This window comes from Coffea arabica, chromosome 5c, assembly GCF_036785885.1.
Source record: "Coffea arabica cultivar ET-39 chromosome 5c, Coffea Arabica ET-39 HiFi, whole genome shotgun sequence".
NCBI classification, from domain to species: Eukaryota; Viridiplantae; Streptophyta; class Magnoliopsida; order Gentianales; family Rubiaceae; genus Coffea; species Coffea arabica.
Window position 1 is genome coordinate 15,713,065 of NC_092319.1, and position 20,532 is coordinate 15,733,596.

Sequence of the window (20,532 nt, forward strand, 5' to 3'; positions counted from 1 at the left end):
GCTAGGTGAAGGGGGGACGCGGCAGCGGAACCTGGCCGCGTGCTGAGGGTGAGCCGGCTGTTATTAGGTGCAACCGGGTTGGGGGTGACATCGAAGGGAGCCCAAGGCCTGGGTAAGTCAGTGGTGGAGGTACACTCAGGGGGTGCAGTGGCGCCTGCGGGTGAACTGCTTGGAGGCACTGGGCAGCCTACTGTGCATGATGCAGTGGCCTTGCCCCTTGTGCTGAAGCAGGTGAGCGATAGGGGGTACGTGGTTGAGGCGGTTAGGGAGAAGACTCAGCAGGTGCCTCACCCAAGAGTAGGAGAGCTAGGTGCGGAGGGGGATGCGATGGCGACTGCGGGTGGCCAGCGTGGAGGTGACGGGACAGCTGATTGTGCACGGAGAGGTATGCCATCTAGCGGTGCAGCCTGGGCAAGAGTGCGATGGGGGACTATTGGTTGCAGCAGATGGGAAGGAGAACCAGCAGGTGTCACGCCTGCGAGCAGTTGCGATAGAGGTTGAGAGCAGCGGGGATGAAGGGCATCCCAAGCTGGATCTGAAACTGACAATGGGTTGTTGGAGGAGCTGCACAGTTTCGAGAGGAGATTTGGCAGTGTTTCTCCTCGTGGTTCAGCGGAGTGCCGACCATTGAAGAGCAGTGGATCGCTCTCTGATGTGCTGAACCTTGACTCAGTGGCTGTTTCCACTAACATGTCATGCGAATCACAGAAGGGAGCTGACCCTCTGGCCATGGCTCAGTCCAAATATCGAGGAGTGCGAGCTCACTTCCCATCCTATCGCACTTTACGCTCCAGTAAGTCCAGTGCTTCTAACTCCTTCACCTTGTTGTCCAATGATTAAAATGCTATTTTGGAACATAAGGGATGTTACTCGCATCCCTAATATATGCCGGCTCAAAAAATTAGTTAAATTTCACTTCCTACAATTGATTGCAATTTGTGAACCAAAAGTGGATTTAGACCATATTAATAATGTGCGGTTGACGTTGGGGATGGACTTTAGTGCCACAAATCAATGGGGGACCATGTGGGTCTTCTACAAATCCCCCCTCTCTTGTACCATTGTTGGGGAGTCATGTCAGCATCTCTCGTTCCAGGTCCAGTGCTAGTTGCTCCCATCTACGGTTTATTTCTCTTTTGTGCATGCCATGTGCACTGTTCAAGAGCGTCAGATGCTGTGGGCAGACTTGATGGTGGGTATATCGTCTGATGTCCCTTGGTTCTTACTTGGGGACTTCAATGTGATAGTCAATGAGGGGGAGAAGCGTGGGGGGCGGCTATTCCGTTTGACCGAGGAGGAGGATTTTTTGCGGTTCATGATGGAGGTCGGGGTTTTAGATGCGGGTTTCTTTGGGTCAAACTTTACTTGGTGCAACAACAGGCAAGGGCGAGCCCATGTCTAGAAACGACTAGATCGCTTGCTTCTTAACTTGGAGGCTCTTCGCTTGGGTTCGGATATTCGGGTGCAGCACTTGGCAAGAGACCCGTCGGACCATGCCCTACTTCTAATAACGGCCTCGACTCGATTGGACAACAAACCAAAGTCGTTCTGTTTTTAAATGTGTGGACCACCAGAGCAAGGTTGTTGGACGTCATTAGGGAAGGGTGGATAGGGGAGATAGAGGGATCTCCTCTAAGCATGTTACGGCCAAACTACGTATAACCAAGCAATTACTAAAGGGGTGGTCCAAGGACTCCTTTGGTGACATATTCGAGGCTGTTAAGGATGCAGAGAGGGCGGTGGCAGAGGCAGAGATGATTCAAGAGCATGACTCGTCGGAACAGGCGTTGCGTGATTTGAATGAAGCCCGTGAGCGGCTGCGGAATATGTTGGCCATTGAGGAAGGCTTCTGGAGATAGAAGGTGAGGGCTAGATGGCTAAAGGATGGAGATTGTAACTCGAGGTATTTTCATGCGGTGGTGGCGGAGAGGAGAAGTAGGGCGATCATTCATCGGATCCGTGATTAGAATGGAGACTGGGTGGAGTCTGAGGATTACATCTGTAGGGAGGCAACCTCATTTTTCCAAAGGCTTTTCACAGTAGAGTCGCTCTCCTCTTCTTTCGGGTCTCTAGACGTTATCCCAAAGCTTGTAACAGAAGAGGACAACTCCCGACTGATGGAATCCCCCACCATAGCGAAGGTGAAGGAGGTGATCTTCTCCATGGATGGGGAGAGTGCGGCGGGTCCGGACGGATTTGCGGGGAGATTCTTAACATTTGCTTGGGACGTAATTGCAGAGGACGTCTATAAGGCTGTCTTGAGCTTCTTCTGTGGGGCGGAGCTGCCTCGAAGCATTACTGCCACGACCATTGTCCTGATACCAAAGATTCCTTGCCCACAGGACTTCATGCAGTATCGCCTGATCAGCCTATGCAATTTCATCAATAAAGTGATTTTCCGCATCTTATCGGATCGTTTAGCGCATCTGTTACCCAAAGTCATCTCTCCCCAGCAGAGCGGCTTTGTTAAAGGGTGTTAGATCGCGGACAACTTTCTCCTAGCTCAAGAGATTGTGACGGGTATTAGAAAGCCTACACATGGTGGCAACGTGGTAATTAAACTGCACATGATGAAGTCCTATGATAGAGTTTCTTGGTGCTTTCTCTTGCAAGTTTTGAGGTGCTTCGGCTTCTCCGAGGCCTGGATCGATGCTATTTGGCGGCTTATCTCGAATGTTTGGCTCTCAGTATTAGTCAATGGTGTGCTGCATGGCTTCTTTCGGTCCACGAGTGACCTACGGCAGGGTGATCCTATTTCTCCGGCCTTATTTGTGATTGGTGCCGAAGCACCGTCTAGGGCTTTGAATGCCTTAATTGAGCACCGCCAATTTCATCCTTTCAAGGTCTCGGCTGGATGCCCGAGGGTCACCCATCTTTCCTTTGCGGACGATGTGGTCATCTTCACTAGTGGCTTGAAGTCCTCTTTGCGATTATTAATACGGGTCCTGGAGGAGTATTGTGCAGTCTCGGGGCAGAAGATTAATGAACATAAGAGCTGCTTCCTAGTGCATCCTCGACTTAGCCCATGCCACAGCGGGCTTATCAGACAGGTTACAAGATTTCAAAAGAGGGAGTTCCCGATCAGATACCTAGGTTGCCCATTGTTCATTGGTAGACGGAAGAAGGAGCATTTCGTGGAGCTGTGCTAGAGAGTTGTTAATAGGATTTTATCTTGGAAGCATCGCATTCTATCGCTGGGGGGAGAGTGGTGTTGCTGAAACACGTTTTGACCTCCATGCCCATTCATTTATTGGCGGCGGCAGCACCACCTAAGGGCGTTTTGCGGGAGGTGGAACGGATCATGGCTTCCTTTTTGTGGGGCTCGTCTGAACTTGGCCCACGATTCCATTGGATGAAGTGGGCGGAGTTGTGTAGGCCTCACAGCGAAGAAGGCCTAGGCTTCCGGCGAGTGACTGAGGTTTACCAGGCCTTTTCCACGAAATTCTGATGGAGATTTAGGCAGGGCCGCTCGCATTGCGCCTCCTTTATAGCGTCCAAATATTGTAAGGGATAGCACCCTTGTCTTGTGGAGGAGAGACTGGGGAGCTCTTATGTGACACCCCCACTTCTCCCTAAGGCGAACCAGGGGGTATCTGCGAGACGCCTGCCCAACTCTCGCCAGGACTCATGGCAATATCCGTTCAAGCTTAGCACAATACTATTCAACAACACTAGATAAGTAAGAAAGTGCGGAAAACTTCTAAATTTAACAATATATATAACGATTATCCAATCCTTACATCAAATTCCCAAAAGTTACATCAATACCTAAAATATACAACATCCAGGTACATCAAATATCCAAATCATACATTAGATTCCCAAAAGTACAACCAATAAGAGATCTAGCCCAAAATACATTAGAAACCCTAAGCCAAAAGTGCATCAAAAGGATTCCTCCAAGTCTTATTCCATGCCCAATTCTGTTAAGGAAAACAAATCTACAGGATGAGCAAAACGCTCGTGAGGTTAAGAACACACATGCAAGCACATAGTCCAAGTAACAAGCCCAAATAACAGGTCAAAGGATAAAGTACAAGTAATTGACAATTCCAATGAAATGTAAACAGAAACAATTCAAGGATATGGTAACTCTCAGGAGCTAAGTTCCACATGCTTTGCCAGGGTCACTCGTATACCTTCTCGTGATGACTCTCCATCAACCAAGTCGGTATTTCCAATCCGTAGATCTCCACTTACTTCTCATGTTCGTCCACCGTACATACCACACCGGGCCCGCACGACATTTATGGGGCGATACTCCACGAGTATACCAAGCGAGATCTCTCAAATAGATCAAGCTTATCATGTAATCTCGACCAATCCCATGCCGGCTCGAGTCCCAAGGTCGGCCTATGAGTTTGGCCGTCCCCCATGTAACATGTGAGCGTCGAAGAGATTCACTCCAGCAACATATGCAGCCATAACATACTATTTCATGTTATTCAAGCATTTGATATATCCAAGCATTTGATAATTTCAAGCATTTCATATATTCCAGCATTTCAAGCATGAGTTATTCATTTCAAATGAGAACAAGTGCGATAAAGTACACACTCAACTCCATTTTCAAAATCTCAAGTCATGGATAACAAGTAAGCATATATCAAGTTCACAGGAGTTTAAGTAATCATCCACTTGACACTCACCAAGTAAACAAGAAGGAATGTCACTCGAGATTCAAGCGTTCACCGTGGGATCCTCTTAAAGGTCCTCATGGGTGCTTGAGTAATTGATAATGAACTATCACTTATAAATCCCAATTATCACGGAAGATTGTATACATTACAATCTAGAAAATATCGTGAAAACGGCCTAAAATTTCTTGTAAATCAAGGCTTTAGAAATGGGGTCAAGAACATAAGAAAATCTAATGTTCATTCTTAAAATCATTGGAGGAAAGTGAGTAGGTATGAAATCAAGTAAATCATTTTCCAAACGAACGACTGAAGTCGAAATGAACAGTGCCACGTCACAATCCGGCCAAGATCTGGCCGGATATCCGACTGGATTTCTGGCTGGATTCAAGGCAGAGAGCAACCGAATTTTTTTTTAAAAAAATTTCACCATCAATCCGGCCAACTATCCGGCCAAGAACTAGCCGGATATACGGCCGGATTCTGTGAAAATGTTTCCCTCGCAAATATTTTCAAAAAGCTAAGAATTATCAGATTTAGGGGCATTTTTAGAAAAAGCATAACTCATTCTCTGAAAGTCCAAAATTGCAAATTTTGGTATTGTCGGAAACTACTTCCAAAGTACTAAAAATTCCTAGAAGACACCTTTCCATGATTCCAATTGGAAGATATTCGAAAATTGGCCTAAAGTTGCTGTCTTGAAAGTTAAGGCAGATTTGGGTTGATTTTCGGCAAAATTTGGAAATTCGGCAAAATTCACATAACGCGAATTAGCCTCTAAAATTTGAAACTCAATTAGAGTTACAATCAAAGTTTGAAAAAAAACAAGTGGAACAAGAATAGGAGTTTTGAGCACCAAGATATAGTAACTCAAATTTGTTGAAAATTTGAGACAATTAGGCAATTTCCAGGTTTAAAGTACCAACTTTGGAATTTTGTTCGAACATTGAAATGGACTCAAAATGGTACAAAATTATCACTATTATACTACCATATAAGGGCTATTTCTCTGTAAAATTTCATAGAAAAATACACATGGAAAGTCAGTTAACAAAATCACTAAAGTTCTAAGGCAAATCTGCCTTGGACTTCTATTTTTTTGTTTTTAAGCATTTTGGACAAGGAAATTTCATCAAACATCGTTCATTGGTGTAGACAAGGTCTAATAAACATCCAAGATGTATTTGGTAGGTGATTTACACCAAAACTTTCAAATAGCAAGTCCCAAATCAAGATTGGTTACAATCTGTCCAAAATGAGGGTTTTCGCCTACAGAGTCAGTTTCGAAATCTGGTCATCAATTACTCAATTCAACTCGGAATTGAGCATGGTTGGCGGCGTTGAAAACTAGATTCATAAAGATACAATTTCATAGAAGAAATGGTTTCCAAAATCTTTCCACAGCTAGCTCATTTTTGAGCATCAACTCGCTGTTTAAAACAGGGATTCCAGTGTAAATGAGAAACAGGACAATCATGTTTAAACGATTGGTACGGACTACTCATGTGGAATCAGAATGTGCATTTTATACCGTTGGAAATCTGGGAATGTCTAGTTTCCATTTCCACAAATGGGACTCAATTTCGACATTGGAGCAAAATGTTATAGCCAAAACAATAACACTGCCAGAGCAGTTGCAGGAAAAAAATTTTCAGTTTTGCTGGTTTCCGAAAATACATCATTTGGCCAACCAAATCACGTTATTTTTTTATGAAACTTTCTACACAACCCACAAAACATATATACATCATAAATAAGTCATTAGAACTATGAAAAATCACTCTAAAGGTCACGGACAACACAGGGGCAGAAATGGAAAATTTTCACTTTCACTCCCCTTTGAACTTTCATCCATAATATCACTCATTTCCACTAATTTAAGCACTAAACCAACGTTAATTTCATCAAAACATAAAAATTCAATCCATCCAACCATAGTGGGAGTTCATAGAGCCCACACAACATTTTCCAACATAAATAAGGCTACCCACATGCATGCATAAGCTTATAAATGCTATATTACTTTCATAAGACAAGGTTTGATTAGTGGATCATCACTTATTTCCTTTGATGAACCAAGCAGAAATTTTCAGTCCTATGATGCTCAATAAAACCATGGAAAGCAGCCCCTTTTTGTAGCTTGAGTGGTTCACCAAGTGATTAGCTAAGTGTGATTAAATTTTGATGTGATTTGGTGGAGATTTGAAGCAAGAATTGATGAAGGAAAATGGAGAACTTGGTCTTGTTCTTCCTTGGAGTTGCATGGCTGGAATGAGGAAGAAGAAAGTGACGTTGCTGATGAGGAAGCTTCCATGTGAAGCTTATAAGTTTGTGGACAAGAATTGCTTCAAAAGTCAACTCTCCATCGCGCGCGTACGCGCATGTTTCATACTCGATTCCTCTCGAATTTGTTTCACTAGTGCACAAACCTCCTAATGCACTTCCATTTATACTATTATTATTCACTCTTAACAATCTAAAATAATGGTCTATAGTCCCTCAATTAATCGCGCGCGTAAAACCCGTACTTTCGAGTTTAGCGCAATAAAGTGAAATTTTCAAGGATTTCTTGTAACGATGGTATAACTAACTATCATTTGAGTACTTAAATATAAAAAAAATACCTATTTTAAGACTAATGTACAAGTCTCCAATTTTCCAAGCTCACTGCACGCCCAAATTGGTTATTGTTTCCAAACGCGCAATCGCTATTCTCACTTAATGAACTTTCAAAAATTAAATTTTGAAACAAGTCACTTAAAAAATATAATTAAGTTATAGACCCATGTAATTAGGTCCAAAGAGATTAGAAAATAATATTCGAAATAAATGGCAAGTAAATAATTATATGAGCTAGTAATAGAAGTTTAAAATAGGTAAATTTTTGCGAGTTCTCACATGAGTCGAGTATTAATTCCTCAATTAACCTTTTTTAATCTACCATTGATCATTCTTAACTCTCTAATATTAATACACTCCCGATCCAAGTATAACCTCGAAAAACGTGCACTCGTTGTTCCGAACTAAAGGGGTTTTTGAAAAGTGAATTTTTTTCACAAAACATTTTAAAAATATGAAAGAGGCGTCGTTATGTATAAATGGATTTTAAATGGTCGAAATAAATAATTCGAAGAAAACAAGTAAATAAATATTTAAATGAACTAGCAATATTCGATAAATAAGAAAATTTTCGGGTGTTCACATCCTCCCCTCCTTAAAAGGAATTTCGTTTTCGAAATTCACATCTAGGACAATATCATTCTCTTAATGGTTAAGTCTGCCGGATCAATCATTAACTTACATTTTTTTTTCAACCCATGTTTCACAATTTCTATTCATTCAACTGGCAATCAAACTTTGATTTTCCTCATTAGATATTTTAATTTCCAGGTTATAAGGCAACATAATCGGTTTTATGTCTACCTCACATAGGTAACGTCTTCACTCTTAATGTTACTATTACCGCCAGTAATTCCAAATCATGAGTTGGCTACTTTCTCTCGTGATACATTAACTTTCCAGAGGCATGCACAATCACCTCATCATGTATCAGTAGTATACATTCTAAACCATCATTTGAAACATCTATATAAATCACAAAACTGCCTCCTTAGCTTGGTAGGGCTAATACAAGTGCATCGATTAAACATTTTTCACTTTAAAAAATCTTCCCCATATCTAGAATTCCAAATAACTTGTCAAGTCTTGCACTTTTATAAAAATCCTTGATAAACCAAAGGTAGTATTCGACTAACTCTAAGAACTCCAAATTTCGGTAGGTTTCTTTGGTCGTTTCCTCTTAAACAGTTTCCACTTTAGCTGAGTCAATAACAATTCCTTCCTTAGATACTGTATACCTAGAAAAGTTACTTCTTCCAATCGTACTCACATCTATTGAACTTAACGAAAATTGATACTCTCTAGAGGTTTGTAAAACTATTATCAGGTGTCTTTTGTAATGTTCTCAAATCTTAAAGTTTACCGATATATCATCAATAAATGCCACCACCGATTCATCCAAATACAGTATAACTCCGATGCATTAGGCCCATAAATGCTACTAGTGCATCAGTCAACTCGAAGGGTGTACCGAAAATTCAAAGACCCCATGTCTTAAATTGAAAGCGGTGTTAACCACATCAGTTTCTAGAATTCTCAACTGGTAATAGCTCTATTTTAAATTCCTTATTCACAGCTCTTGGCCACTGATCAAAATTCCCGTTTATGTGAGGCTACGGAGTATTTGTGCTTAGTAGTCACATCGTTCAAGTCTCAATAATCTATATATATAGCCTCCAGCTTCCATTCCAAATATGACATCCGGTCCTTATTCGTTAGGCTCATTGAACCTATCAAATATTTCCCTTTACCAACTCAAATCTTCCGATTTTAATATCTCAAATTGGTGCTCAAACATTGGATGCCCTTTTAAATTAAGTTCTCAATTCGGTCCCGATCCCTGGTTATCTCCAAGACCTCAAGTTTGTCTACGCTCTCAAGTACAATCTCGATCACATCTATTATCGTTCATGTCTATTATCAATCTAGAGGTGTAGGGCAAAATGCAACCATACATATAAGCCATGAAATCATTTAAAAGTAAGGTAAATTTCATATTTCATAAAAGATCATAATGGGTACATCAAGTTGGAATACATTTATCAAATCATTTCAAAAGGGAAAGGAAAACAACAAGATTATAGTAAAGCGTGCCAAATTGCCAAGATACAAAACAACAGAAGACTTTCCCCTTTTTGAAAGATTAAATTTCCAAAAGTGCTAGTCTAATTTAGGGTAAAACTACAGCCCCTATCCCTCGAGTGTAATAAAAAACATCCTCACTGGTAAAACTTCCACTACTAGAACCCCCTTCATAACCATTAGTACTAATTACTCCCATCTGGCACTTGATTGCTTTGTAGCGAACCTAACTAGCTGCTGAGTATTTCCTTTTTTTTTTAGGGGTACCAGGGCAATTCGAAAACTTATGCTCGGCACTACTGCACTTAAAGGTTAGTATTGCCACAATATCTACAAGTTATGTGAGAAGTGACGGCTTGACTAGTTTGAGAATTTCCTTTGTGTTCCTTCTCCAGTTCTACATTCTTACGTAGCAACTCAGTTTTCTCTGCATATTCCTGTTTCCACCGTCCTTCCCAGTAGTCAGTCAATTTCTTTTGAAATTCTACCTCATTTCGAAGAATGTTCATCTCTTTACGTATTTCTTCCAAAGTTGTCATCTTACCAATTGACTTAAGTCAAATACTAACCTGTCAGACAAATCAAAGGATCAAAATGAATAGCTATTCATAATGAAAGCTTAAGTCATAATACTCTTTCGTTCTTTTGCTCATAGGTTACCCCGAAATACACATCTTAACTATTCTCTGCTTAATACGGCCGAGCTCTTAAGTCTCCATGAGATTGCGATTATTAATTACAAACACAATAAGATATGGGGACCCTATTCCTTAATATAAAAATTTCACGTCTTAGTTCACTCTCCAATACTTATCTACAAAGTTGTTCGAGATGAAATCATAACCTCTTGCTCTCACTAGTGCCTTATTGTATCCTTTCAAAGCAATCTTACTATTTCGAGATTAGATTTTCCGTGAAGTCTAGATAGGCGAACTTCAAGAATCATTCCATTTTCACACTTCTCTTGATTCTTAGGTTGGCTTATTGGTCTGGAGATTTAGTGCTTAGCTAATCGTGTTAGGACAGCAATTATATGGTCAATAGCAGTAGCTATGTGATTGTTTTCTTTCATTTCTAGAGTTTTGGTTTGGCCCAGCAGTCGTTCCCTAATTGTCCCCTTGAGTTTGGGCTGCTTAACCCCTCGCCCCCAGACCCTTTTCACTTTTTTGGCCTCTCACAAATTTAATATTCAAAAAGGCATGACATAAAATGAGTATGCATAAACGAAACTTGAAAAGCGACACTTTGATCATGCAAAAATGAAAATAAAAGGGAAGATACCGGAATAGTTGCAGATGTGTACAACCTAATCATAGATTTACAGTCACAAAGCAATAAAGTCAAGTATCTCATGAGTAACGTTTTATTGCTTCAAAAGGTACGAAATAGAGTGAAACGAAATACAAAATGCAATGGCCTTTAAGCGAGCACCACCCCGTCTATCTTTGACAAAACTATTAAAGTAGTCTAAATCACTAGTTTAGTGATTGGCGGAGTCAAAAATCTCTACTACCTCCGTATGATCATTTTCATTTCCAGTACTAGGAGTTTTAATCCCATGTCCCATATCGAGTATCTTGTCATTCTCTACTTGTTCAACCAAGGTAACACACCCAGCCATCGACTTATCTGTCCGGTCTCTAATTTAATGTACTACCCTTGCAAGTCGGTTCTCAACTTTTTGAAGCTGCTCACTAGGAGCCTTTGTCTCTTCCTCGCTCCTTAAGTATCTCGGTCTCCACTTCAGAAATTCTAATAGTCTGGGCATCGACAATTATCCTCGATTCTCGATTATCCTCTTGAACTACCCTAATTTCCTCGGATAGCCACTTCCGATAATCGACCACTATTAACACCCTATTATTTGGGCACGAGTAAGTCCTTTGGAAATCACATAAGGTCCTAGTTCGGCGAGTTGGATTATACCTCCAACGAGCTCCCCTAGGCCCTTCATGGCCATGGTCACCGTAATGCGTCCCCGAGACGGTTCAATGCCACCGTTACCTTCCGTAATTTACAATTAAAATTGAAAGCTTAAATGGGACCAAATATACTAAATAAATTGGATTTGATCATCTCATACTATTCGACATGTCCCTTACAAGATCGAGACTCCCAGTTGTCCATTAATTCAAATCTAAGTTCTAATTTTCATTCCCACAAGCGGTCACTTAACTCTCCAACCAGTTCTACAGTCCGGCATCCTAAACTTCAAGCCTAGGATACCCTACAAAGATCTAAAGCCTAAGTTCTGATACCAACTGTGACGCCTCCACTTCTCCCTAAGGCGAACCAGAGAGTATCCGCGGGACGCCTGCCCAACTCTCACCAGGACTCATAGCAATATCCGTTCAAGTTTAGCACAATACTATTCAACAACACTAGATAAGTAAGAAAGTGCGGAAAACTTCCAAACTGAACAATGTATATAACGATTATCCAATCCTTACATCAAATTCCCAAAAGTTACATCAATACCTAAAATATACAACATCCAGGTACATCAAATATCCAAATCATACATTAGATTCCCAAAAGTACAAGTAATAAGAGGTCTAGCTCAAAATACATTAGAAACCCTAAGCCAAAAGTGCATCAAAAGGGTTCCTCCAAGTCTCATTCCATGCCCAATCCTGTTAAGGAAACAAATCTACAGGGTGAACAAAACGCTCGTGAGACCAAGAACACACATGCAAGCACATAGTCCAAGTAACAAGCCCAAATAATAGGTCAAACGATAAAGTACAACTAATTGACCATTGCAATGAAATGTAAACAGAAACAATTCAAGGATATAGTAGCTCTCAGGAGCTAAGTTCCACATGCTTTACCAGGGTCATTCGTATACCTTCCCGCGATGACTTTCCGTCAACCGGGTCGGTATTTCCAATCCTTAGATCTCCACTTACTTCTCATATCCGTCCACCGTACATACCACACGGGACCCGCATAACATTTATAGGGTGATACTCCACGAGTATGCCAAGCGAGATCTCTCAAATAGATCAAACTTATCATGTAATCTCATGGTTTACCGAGATTCTCGACCAAGCCCATGCCGGTTCGAATCCCATGGTCGGCCTATGAGTTTGGGTGTCCCTCATGTAACATGTGAGCGTCGAGGAGATTCACTCCAGCGACGTATGCAGCCATAGCATACTATTTTATGTTATTCAAGCATTTGATATATCCAAGCATTTGATAATTTCAAGCATTTGATATATTCCAGCATTTCAAGCATGAGTTATACATTTCAAATGAGAACGAGTGTGATAAAGTACACACTCGACTCCATTTTCAAAATCTCAAGTCATGGATAACAAGTAAGCATGTATCAAGTTCATAAGAGTTCAAGTAATCATGCACTTGACACTCACCAAGTAAACAAGAAGGAATGTCACTCGAGATTCAAGCGTTCACCGTGGGATCCTCTCAAAGGTCCTCATGGGTGCCTGAGTAATTGATAATGAACTATCACTTATAAATCCCAATTATCACGGAAGATGGCACACTTGTACAATCTAGAAAATATCGTGAAAACGGGCTAAAATTCCTTGTAAATCAAGGCTTTATAAATGAGGTCAAGAACATAAGAAAATCTAATGTTCATTCTTAAAATCATTGGAGGGAAGTGAGTAGGTATGAAATCAAGTAAATCATTTTCCAAACGAACGACCGAAGTTGAAATGAACAGTGCCACATCACAATCCGGCCAAGATCTAGCCGAATATCTGGCAGGATTTCTGGCCGGATTCAAGGTAGAGAGCAACCAAATTTTTTTAAAAAATTTTCACCATCAATCCCACCAACTATCCGGCCAAGAACTGGTCGGACATACGGCCGGATTCTGTGAAAATGTTTCCCGCACAAATATTTTCAAAAAGCAAAGAATTATCGGATTTAGGGCCATTTTTGGAAAAATCATAACTCATTTTTTGAAAGTCCAAAATTGGAAAATTTGGTACCGTCGGAAACTAATTTCAAAGTACTAAAAGTTCCTAGAAGACACCTTTTCATGATTCCAATTGGTAGATATTCAAAAATTGGCCTAAACTTGTTGTCTTGAAAGTCAAGGCAGATTTGGGTTGATTTTCGGCAAAGTTTGGAAATTCGGTAAAATTCACACAACACAAATTAGCCTCTAAAATTTGAAACTCAATTAGAGTTATAATAAAAGTTTAAAACAAAATAAGTAGAACAAGAATCGAAGTTTTGAGCACCAAGATATAGTAGCTCAAAGTTGCTGAAAATTTGAGACAATTAGGTAATTTCCATGTTTAAAGTACCAACTTTGGAATTGTTCGAATATTGAAATGGACTCAGAATAGTACCAAAATTAGCAGTATCACACTACCATATAAGTGCTATTTCTCTGTAAAATTTCATAGAAAAACAAGTCGGTTAACAAAACCACTAAAGTTCTAAGAAGTTCCAAGGCAAATCTGCTTCGGACTTCCGTTTTTCCGTTTTCAAGCATTTGACCAAGGAAATTTCCTCAAACATGGTTCATTGGTGTAGAAGAGGTCTAATAAACATCCAAGATGTGTTTGGTAGGTGATTTACACCAAAACTTTCAAATAGCAAGTCCCAAATCAAGATTGGTTACAATCTGTCCAAAATAAGGGTTTTGGCCTATAGAGTCGGTTTCGAAATCTGGTCATCAATTACTCAATTTAACTCGGAATTGAGTATGGTTGGTGGTGTTGAAAACTAGATTCCTAAATCTACAATTTCATAGAAGAAATGATTTCCAAAATCTGTCCACAGCTAGCTCATGTTTGAGCATCAACTCGCTGTTCAAAACAGGGTTCCCAGTGTAAACGAGAAACAAGACAGTCATGTTTAAGCGATTGGTACGGACTGCTCAGGTAGAATCAGAACGTGCATTTTATACCGTTGGAAAGTTGGGAATGTCTAGTTTCCATTCCCACAAACAGAAATCAATTTTGACATTGAAGCAAAAAGTTATGGCCAAAACAATAACACTGCCAGAGCAGTTGAAGGAAAAAATTTTCAGTTTTGCTGGTTTCCGAAAATACATCATTTGGCCAACCAAATCACGTTATTTTTTTACGAAACTTTCTATACAACCCACAAAACATATATACATCATAAAAAAGTCATTAAAACCACAAAAAATCACTCTAAAGGTCACGGACAACACAGGGGCAGAAATGGAAAATTTTCACCTTCACTCCCCTTTGAACTTTCATCCTTAATATCACTCATTTCCACTAATTTAAGCACTAAACCAACATTAATTTCATCAAAACATAACAAATCAGTCCATCCAACCATAGTGGGAGTTCATAGAGCCCACACAACATTTTTCAACATAAATAAGGCTACCCACATGCATGCATGAGCTTATAAATGCTATATTACTTCCATAAGACAAGGTTTGAGTAGTGGATCATCACTTACTTCCTTTGATGAACCAAGCAGAATTTTTTGGTCCTAAGATACTCAAGAAAACCGTGGAAAGCAGCCCCTTTTTGTAGCTTGAGTAGTTCACCAAGTGATTCGCTAAGTGTGGTTAAATTTTGGTGTGATTTGGTCGAGATTTGAAGCAAGAATTGATGAAGGAAAATAGAGAACTTGGTCTTGTTCTTCCTTGGAGTTGCACTGCTGGAATGAGGAAGAAGAAAGTGATGTTGCTGATGAGGAAGCTTCCTTGTGAAGCTTATAAGTTTGTGGACAAGAATTGCTTCAAAAGTCAACTCTCCATCGCGCGTGTACGCACTCGTTTCATGCTCGATTCCTCTCGAGTTTGTTTCATTAGTGCACTAACCTTCTAATGCACTTCCATTTATACTATTATTATTCACTCTTAACTATCTAAAATAATAGTCTATAGTCACTCAATTAATCGCGCGCGTAAAACGCGTACTTCCGATTTAAGTGCGATAAAGTGAAATCTCCAAAGATTTCTTATAACGATGGTATAACTAACTATAACTTGAATATTTAAACATAAAATAAAATACCTATTTTAAGACTAATGTACAAGTCTCCAATTTTCCAAACTCACTGTACGCCCAAATCGGTTATTATTTCCAAACGCGCAATCGCTATTCTCACTTAATGAACTTCCAAAAATTAAATTTTGAAACAAGTCATTTTAAAAATATAATTAAGTTATAGACCCATGTAATTAAGTCCAAAGAGATTAGAAAATAATATTCAGAGTAAATGGCCAAGTAAATAATTATATGAGCTAGTAATAAGAGTTTAAAATAGGTAAACTTTTGCGAGTTCTCAAATGAGTTGAGTATTAATTCCTCAATTAACCTTTCTTAATCTACCATTGATCATTTTTAACTCTTCAATATTAATACACTCCCGACTCAAGTATAGCCTCGAAAAACATGCACTCGTTGTTCCGAACTAAACGGATTTTCGAAAAGTGAATTTTTTTCACAAAACGTTTTAAAAATATGAAAGAGGCGTCGTTTCATATAAATGAATTTTAAATGGTCGAAACAAATAATTTGGAGAAAATAAGTAATTAAATATTTGAGTGAACTAGTAATATTTCATAAATAAGAAAATTTTCGGGTCCTCACATCTTATACTTGGAGATGAATGTGTGAGGTCCAAGGGGTCATGGAGGAGAACATAGGCTAGATGGTACGGACGGGGCTGATGGACTTTTGGCATGACAACTGGATAGGGTCTGGTCCGTTATGCCACCAAGTGGAGATTTTTCAGGATCAGCAAGTGGTGGATTTTGTCGCTGGAGGGGACTGGGATAGACGCGCGCTCTCGCAGGCGCTGCCGCCGAAGTTGGTACGACTCGTGCTGTCTAGCAGGCCTTCTGTTGGCCAGGGGAAGGACAGGATGGTATGGATGTCGATCCTTGATGGAACTTCTCGCTGGCCTCGACCTTGGAGCTTGTCTGGCCCTGCTCTCATGGATCACTGGGCGCTGCTTGTATTTGGCACAGGGCCTTGCCCATCACAATATCATTTTTCATGCTTCGCTTGCTATCGGGTAGGCTACCTCTGCTGGAGCAACTGCGCTGGTTTGGGGTCCAAGGTCCGTCTCGGTGTTGGTGTTGCTCCTATCCGGAGGAGGAACGCTTGAATCATCTCTTCTGCACGGGGGAAACTGCCCGACAGGTGTGGAGGACGTTTGAGTTTCAAGAGGGGATGTCATCGCAAATCTTCACGGCCCGGCACATGGCAATGGCATGGTGGCTATGGCCTGTGCCACAGCAGTCCTTAGCTTTTGTTTACCAGATCCTTCCATCTATCATCTGTTGGGAATTATGGCGGGCTCGAACTAAGGCGGTGGTCCACGGGGGCAGGACAGATGGGAGAGCGGTGGTCGCTCACATCTTGACTCGACTAAGAGATTTATTACAGGTGTGATTCCCATCGCTAACTTGGCCCCATGAGTCTTGGGAGAGCTTCCACTTAGCCTTGCAGGCTTTGCTGCGGACGCTAACTGTCCTACCTATCAAATGGATGTCCCCAGCAGCGGGTTATAAGGTGAATACGGATGGGTGTTCGCTTGGGAATCCAGGGCGGAGTGGAGGAGGAGGAGTGGTGTGGGATTCTCGGGGGGGTTTCCTTCTTGGGTTTGCTTGCTTTCTGGGCGTCACCACGAGCTTCTATGCTGAATTACAGGCTTTAGGATACGGGGTTAATCAATGTGTCGCAAGGGGGTACTTGGCTCTGCATCTAGAGGTGGACTCGTTATCCCTGGTTCGAATCATATCGGAGGAGCATGCTTGTCCCTGGAGGTTGCAGGTGGAGTTGGACGAGCTTATGCAACATCAGCAACTGTTTGGCTCTGTCAAGCATTGTTACAGAGAGGCAAACAAGCCAAACAGTTGCCTCTCTGTAACAATGCTTGACAGAGGTTCATCTATTGACGGTGATACTAACCAAATTATAGAAGTGAAGGCTTACTCATTCCTCACACTAAAAGCCTTTTAGTTGAGTCAAGGAGTTTTACAACTCTCCTAGTTAATCCTAAACTAGTTACAATGGAAAGTTCACTCAATCAATTTAGAACAACTTTACAAGTGATGCTCACCTTCACAAAGGTTTTGCTTCTTCTCTTTTGAGAAACCTCACAAACCCAACTATCCTACACCTATACAATAATCAAAGTATATTTCTACCCAAATATCACTCTTAAAAGCTTGTATTTTGTGTAGACAAAAATCTCTCTTCTTCTCATACTTGGAGGAATTTATAAGTGGTGAAATTTTGTCCCAAAAGTCTTTCTAACGATAAAAAAACAAGTTGTTGGAGTTGTCAGACATCTGATGGTTTGTTGAGCATCCAGTATGAGTGTCCGATAGAGATAGATAGTTCCCTGTCATGCAACCAATAGTTTGTTGAACGTTTAACATGAATGTGCAATAGAAATAGAAATTTTAAATTTTATCTTTTCTATATTGAATAGAAATATCTTTAAATTTCTATATTAAATAGAAATATCTTTTCTAATAGGGGAGATGAGTGTCCGATCGTGCATCTGATATGTACTTGCTGATATATTAGATGTCCGATACTGTGCTTGCATCTAATCTTAGCTTCCAATAGACAACGTTACTTTTCAATCTTTCTTGATTTGTTTTCCTTCTTCTTCTTCCATTGAACTAAAAACCTGTACTAAATTTTTTCTTATGTAAAAATAATAGTCCAAATAAATATTTCATTTCGTTATCATCAAAACTAAGAATTAATCAATCTAAGTTTTCACTTTCAAACTAGAACCAAGATCAATAAACAATGGTTTGGGTTCGTGCATGTGTTAATTAGCCAATTAAAAAAATTTAGAAAATGGACAAATTAGGGAGTAGGTGCTAAATATTGATAAGTATATATTTTACATATTTTAAATGTGTTTTATTATTTAGTTTTGGTGTGTTTTATTTACTTTTATAACTAATTAACTAAGTTTCTAGTGAAGTTATGCATTTTATGGTCTAAGTGTTAAAAATTGCATTTCTATGGATTTTAATCGTAAAAATTTCATGTTTTTGTAGGTTTAATGATTCAATCATCAAATGGAGTGAATTGAGAAGATATTTGGATGATTGTTGATGATTTGAAGTGATTTAAAGAAGAGATGAAGTGCAAAATGTTCAAAGGATAAAATGCAAATTAAGACAGCATTGACATCTTTTGGTATTTCAGTTATATCCTGAGTTACAAGTATCAAATTGAGATGATTCTTGTGCCATTTTGAAACTACTACATAGCTATTCATTTTTTTTATGCAAAATTGAAATTCAGTTCATGAGTTTTCTTTGTCAAAATGTCGAAATATAGTCAGCCATTTCTGTTGTTGAAAGTTTAAATAGGGGATTGACTAGTTGAGGGTATTTTGGATATTCATCAATCTACAGAGCTCCAAATTGGATGATTCTTGATGCAATGGAAAGCTAACTCAAAAGGTTACAACTTTTATGTTTTGTATAGGAGTTAGTTCAGCTTTTATCATTGAGAAAATATCAGTTGAATGTGGTACAAAAATGAAACTAAGTTGAAAACTGACCAAAAATCGCAAAACCGCAAGAGGGGTCCATATGCGACCAAGAGTACGTTTTCAAGCATGTGTATTCTTCAATTGTGGTTGCAATTTGTTTTGCAGCTATTTCTCTATTCATACAAGTTTTTTTTACCAATTTTTCTGCAAGAATTTTGGCTGGATATGAGCAAGCAAGTATAAAATCTTGTAGAAACAACTTTTGGGAGTTTCAAGAGCCAATTTTGCCAACTAAAAATAACTCACTTGGACCTTGAATTCTCTATAAATAAAGGCCCTTGGAGAGCATTTTTGATAACCTTGGAAGGCTGGAAACACTACTAAAATATAGTCTTCACTAATTTTTATTAGTTCATTAGTATAGTAAAGTTAGTATAGTTTTTTTTATCTTGTACTTGTAGTTAGATTTGGATGAAGATTTGAGGAGCAAAGATGGAGAGTTGGAGTTCATGTGATAAAGGTGACTTCTCTCTTATCACTTTCTCTTTTGTATTTGAGTTCAAGTTTAGTTATAATACAAGTTTGGATCTTGTTTTCAATCTTTTCATGTTTTGCCAAAGTTTATGTCTAGAGTTATAGATGAACTTTGTGACAGCCCCACCTCACCCTAAGGCGAACCAAAGGGCTCGGCGGACCGCTTGCCCTACTCTCGCCAGGGCTACGGAGTCGAGTCATACAAACCCTATATACGCGCACAAACAAATCCCCAAGAGAACAATCAATTGAAGACTACTAAGTTGAGAAACATGAGTTCTACACTGTAAGGTACCATGGTACTTCGATTAAACTCCTCAACGGAAACGAAAATGAAGACGAAAATGCAAATGGAAAGTGGACACATCATAATCCGACCAAGATATGGCTGGATTTCCGGCTGGATCGCTGGCCGGATATGAGGCAGTGAGTAACTCAAAAAAATTTTCCACAACCCCTGCTAATCCGGCCAAGAACTAGCCGGATACATGCCCGGATTTGGTGAACAGTTCCCGCCAGAACTTTCTTTCCATGTTCAAATGCCATGCCCGTCCGATTGTCCAATGGTTACAAGTAGCATCTCAACAAACGCAAAGGTACTATCTCAAATGAATACACTTAATGTACGTGATAAACACTTATATACATACATTGAAAATTTTACAATTAAAAGTGTGATACTTAATTAAAAGGCAATTAGGATTTTGATTACACGAGAGCTAACAGAAGAATGTTTACACTAGCTCAACCCTTTTCTCAAAATGACGGTTCAAAGTGTGGTTCCTGTAAGGAAAACAAAGATAACGAGGAAGGGGTGAGCTTACGCTCAATGAGGTACCAAACATATAGCAATAAAATCATGACATTTCACGTTTAACCAATCAGATACACATGCTAGATATAAGGTAAAGCAGTTAGACACAGTGATTCAAATAGGAAGGAAGGATACAGGTGGCTCTCAGGAGCCAGATTTTCATTGCAGTACTTGATCCAAACCCATTGACTCTCTGTCAACGTATATAGAACCAGCATGTCCGTAGACCCAATTTTACTCCAAATTCCATCCACCAAACACACCCCTTACCGGGCTCGAACACCTCAACAGAAACAGAAGTGGTAATACTCGAGTATACCGGAATCAAAAGTCTCAATACCCAAAGATTCCTAGAAACAGACTACCGTGGTTCGTTATCTAATCAACCTGACCCTTGCC